The 12,605-nt window shown below is 46.5% G+C and overlaps 1 protein-coding gene across 2 annotated transcripts in view; it reads right to left on the bottom strand.

Annotated features, from left to right (window-relative positions):
• The window catches only part of GCNT2 (glucosaminyl (N-acetyl) transferase 2 (I blood group)), a 126,638-nt gene extending 115,765 nt beyond the window's left edge, over positions 1–10,873 (bottom strand). Inside the window, exon 1 of one of the 2 annotated variants that reach the window (XM_060110020.1) lies at positions 10,808–10,873. The gene's annotated coding sequence lies outside the window, so the exon portion shown is untranslated. Of the gene's footprint in view, positions 1–10,767 lie in introns of both variants that reach the window. The other variant, XM_060110021.1, reaches the window with a different exon arrangement.
• Positions 10,874–12,605: the final 1,732 nt, after the last annotated feature.

The raw sequence follows: 12,605 nt of genomic DNA, 5'->3' as shown, positions 1-12,605 counted from the left end.
AAAGAGTCATGTACCAAAATGTTCATTGCAGCTCTATTTACAATAGCCAGGAGATGGAAGCAACCTAAGTGTCCATCAACAGATGAATGGATAAAGAAGATGTGGCACATACATACAATGGAATATTACTCAGCCATAAAAAGAAACGAAATTGAGTTATTTGTAGTGAGGTGGATGGACCTAGAGTCTGTCATACAGAGTGAAGTAAGTCAGAAAGAGAAAAACAAATACCGTATGCTAACACATATATATGGATCTAAGAAAAAAAAAAAGGTCATAAGAACCTAGGTGTAAGACGGGAATAAAGCCACAGACCTACTAGAGCATGGACTTGAAGATATGGGGAGCGGGAAGGGTAAGCTGTGACAAAGTGAGAGAGTGGCATGGCCATATATACACTACCAAACGTAAAATAGATAGCTAGTAGGAAGCAGCCACATGGCACAGGGAGATCAGCTCGGTGCTTTGTGACCACCTAGAGGGGTGGGATAGGGAGGGTGGGAGGGAGGGAGAGGCAAGAGGGAAGAGATATGGGAACATATGTATATGTATAACTGATTCACTTTGTTATGAAGCAGAAACTAACACACCATTGTAAAGCAATTATACTCCAATAAAGATGTTTTTTAAATTAATTAATTAATTGATTGATTAATTAATTAATTTAAACAAAGAGCAGGTAGGAAAGGACAATAAAGATAAGCAGTCACCTTAGAGGCCCAGGCTTTGAAGAAGGTCAGGATCTCAAAGAGAATGGGGAAAAGGCGCAGGCCGTGCTATCACCTTTTCTACAAAAACTTGAAAGACGTGTTAGCGAGCATTGTTTTCTGTTGCTGGCCACCAAGAACCTCAGCTGATACAGCCATGGTTAGTGGCTCTGCCATCAGACTCCCAGGTTTGAATCCTCACTTTACCGTTTACCTGTTGTGCCATCTTTGGCCAATGTGCTATCCTGCTGTAGCCGGGATAGCAGAGTCCCCCCAGAAAAGCTCCAACATCAGTCAGCTCTTGCTGTATAACAAAGCTCTCCAACATGTAGCAGCTTAAAACATTGATCATTTCACACAAGGTGCGTCATCTTGGCAAACTTGACCTGTCTATACATGAGTTTCTTGTGAAATGGAGTAATGCTAGCATCTACTCCATCATGTAAACCACTTGGAACAGTATCTGGCATACCATCAAAGCTATTATAATCACGCCCAGGTTCTAACAGGTTTGTATTTATGTCACAGACCCACCCACCTGCTGAGTGGGTGAGGGTTGGTATGTAGCTAAGCCCAGCCTCACCTAGTCTGCAAATTATTCTGAGGCCTTGGCTTGTGACAGTCATACTGTGAGTCAGTTTCCTCTTCTTGACAAGAGAGAGAGGATGTATCTCACGGGGTCCTGGGACTCTTGGGGAATAGAAATTGATCTGGGCTGGGCCTTATAGAACTAGTTAGCTAGGGAATCACATTGTCTCAGGTCCTTTTAAACCTTGGTGGAAGCTACAGGGGAAACGTAATTGGGCTGGTCCATATCATCGGGGTGGGGCTGGGGGCAGGGTCTGTCACGAAGCCTGCAGGGAGCTCTCTGGCTCTCTTTTTCAGAGGACCCTGGTCGTCTGGACTCAGCCCCTGAGTTGTTGAAATTAAATAGATTGACAATTCAGTTTCTCGGTCAGACTAGCTGCATATCAAGTGCTCAGTAGCCACACTCTCGTGGCTTGTGCTTTCCTGTTGGAAAGTACAAGTATAAAACATTTCCATCAGCATAGAAGATTCTATCAGACAGGGCTGTTAGATCCGGGGTTCCATCCCTGACCCCCACACACAGCCCAGCTGGCAGGTGGCAAGAGCAGAATTTCTCTGACCTGCTGTAACATGAGGGTATGTGAAAGGCCTCTCCACCAAAAACATTTCCCTCACTTACAAGGAAGATTCTGTGAGTGTTCACCATCCATTTCTTCAGATGAAAGTGTGTCTCTTTTTAAGCCTCAGGTAAAATGCAAATAGTTCAGTGGTACAGTATAGTCATTAAAACTTTAGTTTTATCTGCTATTTCTTATTCATTCAGCCAGTATTGGTTGAGCGCCCAGTGTGTGCCAAGATGCTGGGGATACTGCCTGTTCTTTGTTCTGGGGATACTTCAGAAATTAAGACAGAGCCCCTGTACTCACAGAGCTAATATGCACATAAACAAACACATGTATAATACTTCAGGTGCTACGGAGAAAATCCAAGCAGGGTGGAGGGATAGACAGTGTGAGGGTCAATGGGGCGGGGGTACGTGCCATTTAAACTGAGCGGTCAGAGGGGTTTCTCAATCAAGGTGACTGTTGAGCAAAGAGTTGAATGGGGAGGAGAAGCGAGCCCTGAAGATTTCTGGAGAAAAAGCAATCCAGCAGAGATGGCAGCACATGCAAAGGTCCTGAGGTGGGATTGTGTTTGGCACAGGCAAATAGCAGCACATGGCAACATGGAACCAAAGGAGTGAGGAGAGAAAGGGAGGGATGAGGAGAAGAGGAAGGTCAGGAGGAGAAGCAGCAGGGCCAGATCAGCAGGCACTTGGGATACCTTGGCTTCTACTATGAGGCAAGCCAGAGAAGGGCTCGAGCAGACATGATATGGTTTTGATTTTATTTATTTATTTATTTTTAAATAGTTATTTATTTGGCTGCTCCAGGTCTTTCGTTGCGGCATGCGGGATCTTCATTGCCGTGTACGGGACCTTAAGTTGCGGCATGCAGGATCTAGTTCCCCGACCAGGGATCGAACCCGGGCCCCCTGCGTTGGGAGTGCAGAGTCTTAACCACTGGACCATCAGGGAAGTCCCGATATGATTTTGACCTATTCCGGGGTGAGAGCAGTCACAGTACATTAGTGTAAGTTACAAGTGCCCCCAGAAAACTTCCATAAATTTGGAGAACCACGAGATTCCCAGAGGTGTGCGCCCCGTGAGCAGCCGGCTGCAGCTAGGATTGAGGGACAAGACCCGTGGCTGCTTCAGCCTCCACTGGTATTTAAAATTCTCAAGAGGCTCCGTTGCGTGGTGGCCCAGAACCTTTCCCAAAGCTGGGTTCTAGCATTATCCAGCATTATTTGCTGAGTCTGCCTGACTCACTTTGCTAAAGCCTCCGTTTCTTTCCAGGCTGACTCAACATTTTCCTTCTTCCAGGAAGAGAACTCCCTCTAATCCGTCTATTCTAGTTAATCAGTCTTTTCCCTCTTAATGTCACTCCTCATTAAAGCCAACTTTGCTTGTCCCAGACTACCTGGGCCAGCACCTCTCTCCCCTACGGTCTTTTTCTGTCTTGTGGGCCAGTGTTGTATAATCTACCACGCATGTTGTTGCATCGTGTGCTGCAGCATGGGTGCAGTTGGGATACCTATTTTGCACCCCACAATGTTGGGTTCCCCATAATAGGGGTAGACGAGTGGTAGTCACAAGTAGATGTAATCTAGTTTGAGTGTGCCACAAAGCCTCCCACAGCCTCCTCGGTCTCAGAGCGGGGCTGTACCGCAGGGGCGCTTGGATCCACCAATGATGCTTATGCTATAATCTCATCCGACACCTATTGTTTTCCTCTTTTCTGCATAATAATTTTCCATCCACAAAAAAGGGGTGATGTGCGTTCATGCATAGCAGTGGCATGTTGGACATGCTGCCATTGTATTTTGTCCACTGTAACTAGGGACCTTTCCAAGTATTCAATCATCAAGGTTCATGGTTACACAGACATCAGTCCACTAGGAGCCATACACCTCATGTTCTGAAGTCCCAGAAGGAAAAGGTGCTCCCAGAATTCACTCTCACATTCCTTGTAGTAAATAGAGCCTGAAAAATAGGAGTCAAAAAACTAGAGTCAGGACTTCCCTGGTGGCGCAGTGGTTGAGAGTCTACCTGCTGATGCAGGGGACGCGGGTTCGTGCCCCGGTCCAGGAGGATCCCACATGCCGCAGAGCGGCTGGGCCCGTGAGCCATGGCCGCTGAGCCTGCGCATCCGGAGCCTGTGCTCTGCAACGGGAGAGGCCACAGCAGTGAGAGGACCACGTACCGCAAAAAACAAAACAAAACAAAACAAAACTAGAGTCAAAACTGGACTTATTGTTAATGGCTAAACGGAGTCTAGTAACATCCTCTTAGTCATTAACTAGAGTCCATTTAGTCATTAACCATCCGTCTAGCATGACTCCCAGAGTGATGCCTCAAGTTTACAGGCTGCCACTAGACCTTTTCAGGTTCCCAAACCTGGGCTGGTCTTGGCAAACATCGCTTTACCCTCCCAGGTGTCAGGTACAATTGTCCTAAAAGATAATATGAACCTCTCGTTCTGAGCCTCTTTTGAGGTATTATCAATAATATAAAGTTGGATTTCCCTCATTGCATGCCCCGCTTATTCATTCCTTTCCTCTCAGCTATTATCTCTCCTTCTCTCCATTTGTCATTTATTTTTACCCAGACTTTTTCACCTTTGGAAGGGACATTCATTTCGGCCTGTGTGCTGGTCCAGGTTGCTGGCAGCAATACTAGTCTAGCCAGTGTCTCCCCCTTGGTCCCCCCCATTCGTATAGAGTAGGGGGTTACCCAGGTGAAGAACAGTACATTCACTGTCACCCCAACTTTTCCAGACAGGGTGAAGGTACAATTCATCCTATCAGGACTGTAGGAATTCTGATCCAAAGGTTGAAAGAGATAGTTACTTGCTCAAGAATCATCCCTGCTGGGACTTCCCTGGTGGTCCAGTGGTTAAGACTCTGTGCTCCCAATACAGGGGCCCCAGGTTCGATCCTTGTCAGGGAACTAGATCCCACACGCCACAACTAAAAGATCCCGAACCCGGCAACTGAAGACCCGCGTGCTGCAACTAAGACCCGTGCAGCCAAATAAATAAATATTAAGAAAAGAAAAAAGACTCATCCCTGCTTCCAGCACCTGCAGTTGCATCCCTAGTCCTGGGGTGACTGCATCGAGTAGGAAAAAAGAAAGTTACAGAGTCGCACCAGCATCCTCCCTCACCCCCTCTCCTCCACACCGGCCCCCCACCCCGGCAGAGGAAGCTACTGAGGCCCCCTCTTGTGGAGTGTGAGCACACACTCGGGGAGGCATGTAAGCCTGTGCTGCATGCCTTTCTCTCCCCCCTGCCACCCCCGGTTTAAGACAACCAATGTTTCAACTGTCTGTTCTGCTCCTCTATTAAACCATTACTCTAATGAGGATATGCAATGCGATTTGTCCATTTGATAATGGACACTGTTGGATATTATGGGCTGGAGAGGACATCCCTTGGTCTGAAGAAATGTAACTTGGCAGCCCAAATGGGTAAGGATCTTCTGTTCCAATCCTTTAATAGTATTTTGAGCATTTGTGTCTACCATTGCCTATGCGAAGCCCATTCCAGAGTGAGCGTCTATCACTGTTACGACCCATTCATAGTCCCCGGGGGTGTAGTCCACTTGCCAGCTATGTGCAAGGCCTTCCCCCAGGGAATTTCCCTCATAGTCATCTGCACTCTCTGTCTCTCTTGTTGACAGACAGAACAGTTCTGGTTATTGTTCTGTGCCTCAGAAGGCGTCTGACTTTAGTCCTTCTCTGCATTGCTGCAGTACACCTCACGTCCATCCACTCATTTCATGGACCCAGGTGTCCAAAGGGTCCACTTGGTGGATCCAATCACCTTCCAAACCTAGAAGGGAATTTTTCTTTTTCTTTTTTCTTTTTTGGCTATGCCATGCAGCATGCAGGATCTTAGTTCCCCAACCAGGGATTGAACCCGTGCCCCCTGCAGGGCTGCCGTGGAAGCACACAGTCCTCACCACTGGACCGCCAGGGAATACCCGAAAAGGGAGTTTTCCTTTTCTCATTTTCTTTTTTTTAAATTTATTTATTATTTATTTCTGGCTGCACTGGGTCTTTGTTGCTGCGCGCGGGCTTTCTCTAGTTGCGGCGAGCCGGGGCTACTCTTCGTTGCGGTGCGCAGGCTTCTCATTGCGGTGGCTTCTCTTGTTGTGGAACACGGGCTGTAGGTGCGCGGGCTTCAGTAGTTGTGGCTCTCGGGCTCTAGAGCGTAGGATCAGTAGTTGTGGCGCACGGGCTTAGTTGCTCTGCGGCATGTGGGATCTTCCCGGACCAGGGCTCGAACCCGTGTCCCCTGTATTGGCAGGCGGATTCTTAACCACTGCGCCACCAGGGAAGTCCCAAGAAGGGAGTTTTTCTGATGGGCATTGACATGTCCTACTTAATGTGCCCCTTAGAATGATGTCACCAAGATGGCGGCATAGCAAACCCCAGGCTCTGCCCCACCCCTAAGAAGGGCCACAACGACACGGCTATCCATGAACAAAAACAGAGGGCTCTGGAGCCCACTTACGTCAACTTAAGAAACTTCAGCAATAGAGCAGAACAACAAACCCAAGAATAAGTGCACACAGAGAGAAGGAAGACAGCTTAATTTTGCTTTCATCAGCCCATCCCTGGGCTGGCAGTGCTCAGCACCAGCAGTAGAAAGAGGTCCCCTTGCCAGGAAAGGAAGAGCAGGGTGAGCGACCAGCCGCCCCAGCCTTCTGGGGCGCCATCCGAAGGTCCTGCTTCAGTCTCATTCCATTCAGATTGCAAAGCTGACACAGGTGGCCACGAATAAGGAAGAGAAGCAAGGCTACCAAAGACAGTGGAGCAACTGTGGTTCACAGTGACCTGCCACACATGCAAACCCAGCAGCTTTTTTTTTTTTCTTTTGCCGTACGCGGGCCTCTCACTGTTGTGGCCTCTCCCGTTGCGGAGCACAGGCTCCGGACGCGCAGGCTCAGCGGCCATGGCTCACGGGCCCAGCCGCTCCACGGCATGTGGGATCCTCCCGGACCGGGGCACGAACCCGTGTCCCCTGCATCGGCAGGCGGACCCTCAACCACTGCGCCACCAGGGAAGCCCATGAGCATCCTTTTAATAGTCCAGTTTTCCATTGTCCAATCACCTGAACATACGACCAAGCCATTAGCTACTGCACATGAGTCAGTGAAAACCCAAACGTAGGAGCTTTTCCCATTGTTCAATTCTTCCATCGCTGCTAGGAGAATAGCCTGCAATTCAGCCCGTTGAGCTGACTTATTCTTGCTTTCTTTAATCAGTCTTTCCAGACAGGATACTGTTTATTCATCTTGCAACTGTCATCTGTAAACCAGCCAGCTCTTTGTTGGTCAATTGAGAGACGTTCATAGCACCACTGGCCATGAGGCAGTAAGTCCCAGCAGTTCTTCAAGTGGTTCCAAAGTCAGTCATGGGGAAAAGAAGCTACCTGCTGTGGGTATGGTGAGTACCACCCTGCGTTCCCCTGGTAGCATGCTCCTGTGTAAACCATTTCCATTTTTAATGGAACTCCTCTGAGCACTGCCTTCCTTGTAAGAGTGTTTCTCTGACATCACCAGGACACTGTGGACACTTCAGATTTCATGATTTTTGATGACCTACAGTTATTAAGGCAGTCCAAATCAATGTCCAATAGCTCACTAGTAATTGTTTCTCAAATAATGTGTAAGGGGCGGGAGGCAGAATTTGGAAATTTTCTGGTCCAAAATCCCAATGGTTGCCACTGGTAGGTGCTCATGGGCTTATGCCATCGGCTCTGGTCTGCGTGAGTGGGAGAGGCAGACACTTCCAAAATCATATTTGAGTGGGGATCCCAAGGCCCCAAAGGTGGTGAAAGAGCCATCGCATTTTGTAATTCAGATACATCCTGCTTTTGTTCAGATCCTCAACTAGATATGGGTATTCTTACAGATAGGAGCTAGTGTATTTCCAGATGTAGAATATGCATTCTCCAGAATCCAAATAAGCTAACCAAAGGCTGGAGGTTTTGTTGGGTCCTAAGGGTGAGTGGTGACAGCACTTTATTTTTAGTCTCCTATGGAATACCTTGAATGGCTCTGGACCATGACAGTCCTGAGAAGTTCACGTTCCAGGCAGGCTCTTGGATCTTTGCTAGACTTATTAACCAGCTTCAGTTGGTCATGTGATCCATCACTGCATTCAAGTCAGTCCTAGCTTGCTCTGCAGTTTCCAATATTGTCGTCATGTCATCAGTATGCTATAATCTTACACTCAGGACCTGCAACAAGGCCAAATCCCTTCTGACCAAATTATGACAGTAAACTGGTGAGTTCAGGTAATCTTGTGACAGGACAGTGAACACAAACTGGAGTCCTTCTCTCATGACTACAGTTAGCTCTTTTTGAGTTTGAAACAGAGAAGAAAGCATTCTAGAGATTAATCAGAGCCCCAGTCTTCTTGAGCCTGTTGTATTTTTTGAGGGTGAAGCTGGGGCTGTGGGCAACACAGCCTTAGTTAAGCCTCACTGGTCTGCTGTGAATCTTCAGGCGCCATCTACCTTTTCCCTGTGCCACACAGGGCTACTGTGCAGAGCATTCATTGGTACCAGCCCGCCAGCTTCTAGCATGTCATTGATTAAAGTGGTAATCTCCTTTTGCCAACCAGGTATTCTATATTGTTTTAAATCAACCACTGTGGGGGCTCAGCAGTCCTCAGGTTCCCATTCATCATGTTCAATCAAGACCGGCCCGAGGACAAACTTACATGCCTCTGTTTTACAAACTTAATTAGGAGAAGCAATGCCTAGTAGGACATAATATCCATCCCAATAATGCATTCAGGTAAAGGAGCCATTACCATTTCACATAAAATCTGTTTGAAAATCCCAATTTTCATTCAAACTTTCATCTTTTTTTTTGGTAGTGCCACACTGCTTGTAGGATCTTAGTTCCCCCCAACCAGGGGTTGAACCCGGGCCCTCAGCAGTGAGAGTGCGGAGTCCTAACCACTGGACTGCCAGGGAAGTCCCCAGACTTTCACCTTAATCCCGTCAACCACTGCATCTCTATCCTCCCCATCTAAACTTAGCTCACATTAAGACTTCACCCACAGGTTTCAGATTCACAGCGCATTGGGCCCCTGTGTCAAGGTGTCTCAGAAAATCTCCCCCTCTCACCTCCACCCCCTCATTTTACCCACACATGGGCACAGGCCTTGGGTCCCTGGCTAGGGGTGGGGCTGTCAGTCTTTATACATCCGTCTATACACATAGGCACACACAAGGATATTTGTTGTAGCATCACTCATAGTGGGAAAAAAAAGAAAACAGAGTGATTTTCAATTAGTAGGAGAATGACTCAATGAACCATTTCGTGTTTCATATGCACTCATAAGGACCAAGGAGTGTTAGGCAGCCTTTTAAATGTTGATGAGAAAAAGCAAGATGAAGAAACACATTTACAATATGATCTCATTTTTGCAAATCAAAAGATAGCAAAAACCTGTATGTCTCTATCAGTATGTTAATATTTATATGATTAAGTGAGTAAGTATTATATCAACCAGGGTTCTTCGGATTTTTATTTTAAGGTATTGGCTCATGCGACTGCGGGGCTGACAAGTCTGAAACCTGTAGAGCAGGGTGCCAGTCTGGTAACCCGGGCAGAATTTTGATGTTTCTGTTCTCAAGGGACCTCAGTTTTTGCTCTTAAGTCCTTCAAGGTTGGATGAGGCACACCCACATTACTGAGGGTAATCTCCTTTACCTAAAGTCAACTGACTGTAGATGTCAACATTATCTACAAAACCCCTTCACAGCAACACCTAGACGAGTGTTTGATTAAATTACTGGGTACTATAACCCACCCAGGTCGACACATCAAACTAACCATTGAGAAGAAAACTAACTATATGAGAAGAAAAACATGGCAGTTACATGAGCTACCTTGGGGGGCTGAGGATGGAGGGGAAGTTAATGTGGGGGGGCGAGAGGAAGAAGAGAAGGAGTAACCAAGTGAAAACGGGGGGAAGGCATGTATCTGCTCACTTGATACACTGAGGGAGTACTATGTATTATCTGAGTATATATGCGTAAAGAAATTAAATATATTTTTACCAAAGAAGAGCAAACAATTTCCTCTTTTTCTACTTAAAAAGCTTCAAGTTCCGGGCTTCCCTTGTGGTGCAGTGGTTGAGAGTCCGCCTGCCGATGCAGGAGCAGTGAGAGACCAGCATGCCGCAAAAAAAAAAAAAAAAAGCTTCCAGTTCCACCACCTAGTTTCTCTTCATCTCCTCCTGTGAGGAAATATCTAGAGAGAATCTCTGCCCACAGGATCCTTGAAAAAGCGAACTGCCCACAGAGACCAAGGGGTAGGATTTCGGAGTACTGTCCCCTGCAAGTTCAGCCTCTGCTCGGCTAGCATGCAGCCCTTGTTTTCACCACATTCTACCATTTGCCAGCATCCCCTCCCCAAACCCCATAGCTGATCCATGGCTTTTATGGCTTCCCTCAAAAAGATGAGTGGGTCCTGTCAGATTTCTCTCGGAAACGTCAACCAAGCAAGGAAAGCCATTTCCAGTTAGTAGTGAGTCTTTAAATGGAACAGCTCTGACGTGGAGGGAAGCTGGCGGGTGTCCACGGAGGCATGTCCAAGATGATGTGGAAATGAAAGAAGATTGTTCAAAGAAAGAGGAACAGAGCCAGTCCCCAGAGGAGTCTAGAGGGCATGTAGCCCCGGCAGAGAGAGGCATCATATAATGGTTGTGGAAAGAGAATTTACCAAATGTATAAATCAGGGCTTGATTCAGTATATACTACCTTAATGTAAACAGATTTCTCCTGAGCCAGTTTGGTCCTTAGGCCGTAAAATTACTCCAGTCTTTCTTCCTGCAGTCTTATTTCTGCATTTCTTTTCACATTCTAAATCCACACCCCCCTACGCCAAAGACAGCCACAGTACTCACCCAGCTCCAGCACTCTCTCACTTCTAAGAAATATACTCACATCTGACTTCAGAAGCTGACTTCAGAAGCTGGAGACAAAATGAAATAACTTCCTGTTTCAGAGCTCTCTGAAACAATTCTGCAAGCCACACCCAAGGCTTTTGTTCATGAGGGATAGGCAGTTCTAAATATTTTCAGGCTCTTGCCTTGTATACTTTACATGGTTGTCACTTTGAGTAGAAGAAAAATGGAGATGGGCCCCAGATCAGACTACGCCTGAAAATCTCTAACCTCTGGAAAAGAGGCAAAACCCAAATCAAACCTTTGCTGTTTTATTTTAAAATGTATTTTATCACTATAGTAGGGGCACATAATTTTAAAACTAGAAAATACTTTAAGCTATAGAGTGAACATAGCAGTATTATTTTTCCTTAAATTCCTGCTTCCCAGGACAATTCTTTTAGCTGTTTCTTATAACATTTATTCTCAGGTTGAGGGAGAAGATAGATGGGCTCCAGGTTAGACATGTATAGAAAGCTTCCCGTGTACACTTTCAGATGGAAACAACAACAGGAACAGGGTAAATAGCTGGACTTTGTCTCCAGTGGACACTTTATCTGAGCTGAGTCCTGCCCAGATAAAAGATAAAGAGAGCACATGTTTCTCATTCTTGAGGTCAAGGAGACCTGCCCAACTACACATGTGCAGAAAGCCTCCTTGGGGGTCAAAAAGGATAGGGTGCCACCCCATAATAGATGATGCCAAGCCTCCTGTAGGCCTCTGGGCTGGAATCCATCTTGGAAAAAAGTTGCCCATTCATGTTGGGAGGGTCCTAGGGCAGGTCAGGTGTGGGAAACGACAACAACAACAAGATAATTGGCCAAAGGTAAACAAAGGCTCAGAAGAACTGCCCTATATAAACGATTTAACCTCCTCTTTAAGGAGCTTCTCCTTGTTAGAGAACACAATGCCCACGTCTCTCTGGGTGTGTATCTCTGCCTTGCTTCTGTCTTCACTAAACTGTTTGTCTGTGTGCTCTCCCGTGTGTTGCGCTGTGTCTCTAATAATAAATTGTGTACCTATTTTTACAGTTTTTGCCTCCTTGAAACATTCTTGCTTTCAAACAGGGTCAAGAGCCAGGGAAACTGCTACTACCCTATAACCCTTGTTGGTCTAGTGGCTACGATTCCTGGTTTTCATCCAGGCTACCCAGGTTTAATTCCTGGGCAGGGAACTAAAACGTCACTTCAAGCCACCACGCACTGCTATCTCCTCGAGATCAATGTTTCTATGTAACATTCTTTTTTTTTTTTTTTTTGCGGTCCGCGGGCCTCTCACTGTTGTGGCCTCTCCCGTTGCGGAGCACAGGCTGCGGACGCGCAGGCTTAGCGGCCATGGCTCACGGGCCCAGCTGCTCCGCGGCATGTGGGATCTTCCCGGACCGGGGCACGAACCCGTGTCCCCTGAATTGGCAGGGGGGCTCTCAACCACTGTGCCACCAGGGAAGCCCCTATGTAAAATTCTTACACAACTTCTTGATTTTTCAGTTACAGGTATTATCTATTGACTGCCTGTTATGTAAGTTAATAATTTAGGTCTCTTCCATCCCACTCTCACTCATAGACACACACACACACACACACACACACACACACACCTCCTTTCCTCTCACTATAATTATATTACAATTTTTGTTTTATTGGTTATGCAGTATTGACAGCGTAATTATATAAATATAATTTATAGCTGAGCCACGTGTATACAATGATTACATTTGTACAACTTATTTTTTAAAATTTATTTATTTTATTTATTTTTGGCTGTATTGGGTAGCTGCATGCAGGTTTTCTCTAGCTGCG

The sequence above is a fragment of the Mesoplodon densirostris genome, chromosome 10, assembly GCF_025265405.1.
Source record: "Mesoplodon densirostris isolate mMesDen1 chromosome 10, mMesDen1 primary haplotype, whole genome shotgun sequence".
Lineage (NCBI taxonomy): Eukaryota > Metazoa > Chordata > Mammalia > Artiodactyla > Ziphiidae > Mesoplodon > Mesoplodon densirostris.
The sequence above is the reverse complement of the archived record's forward strand: the minus strand, read 5'-3'. Positions and strand labels throughout refer to the sequence as shown.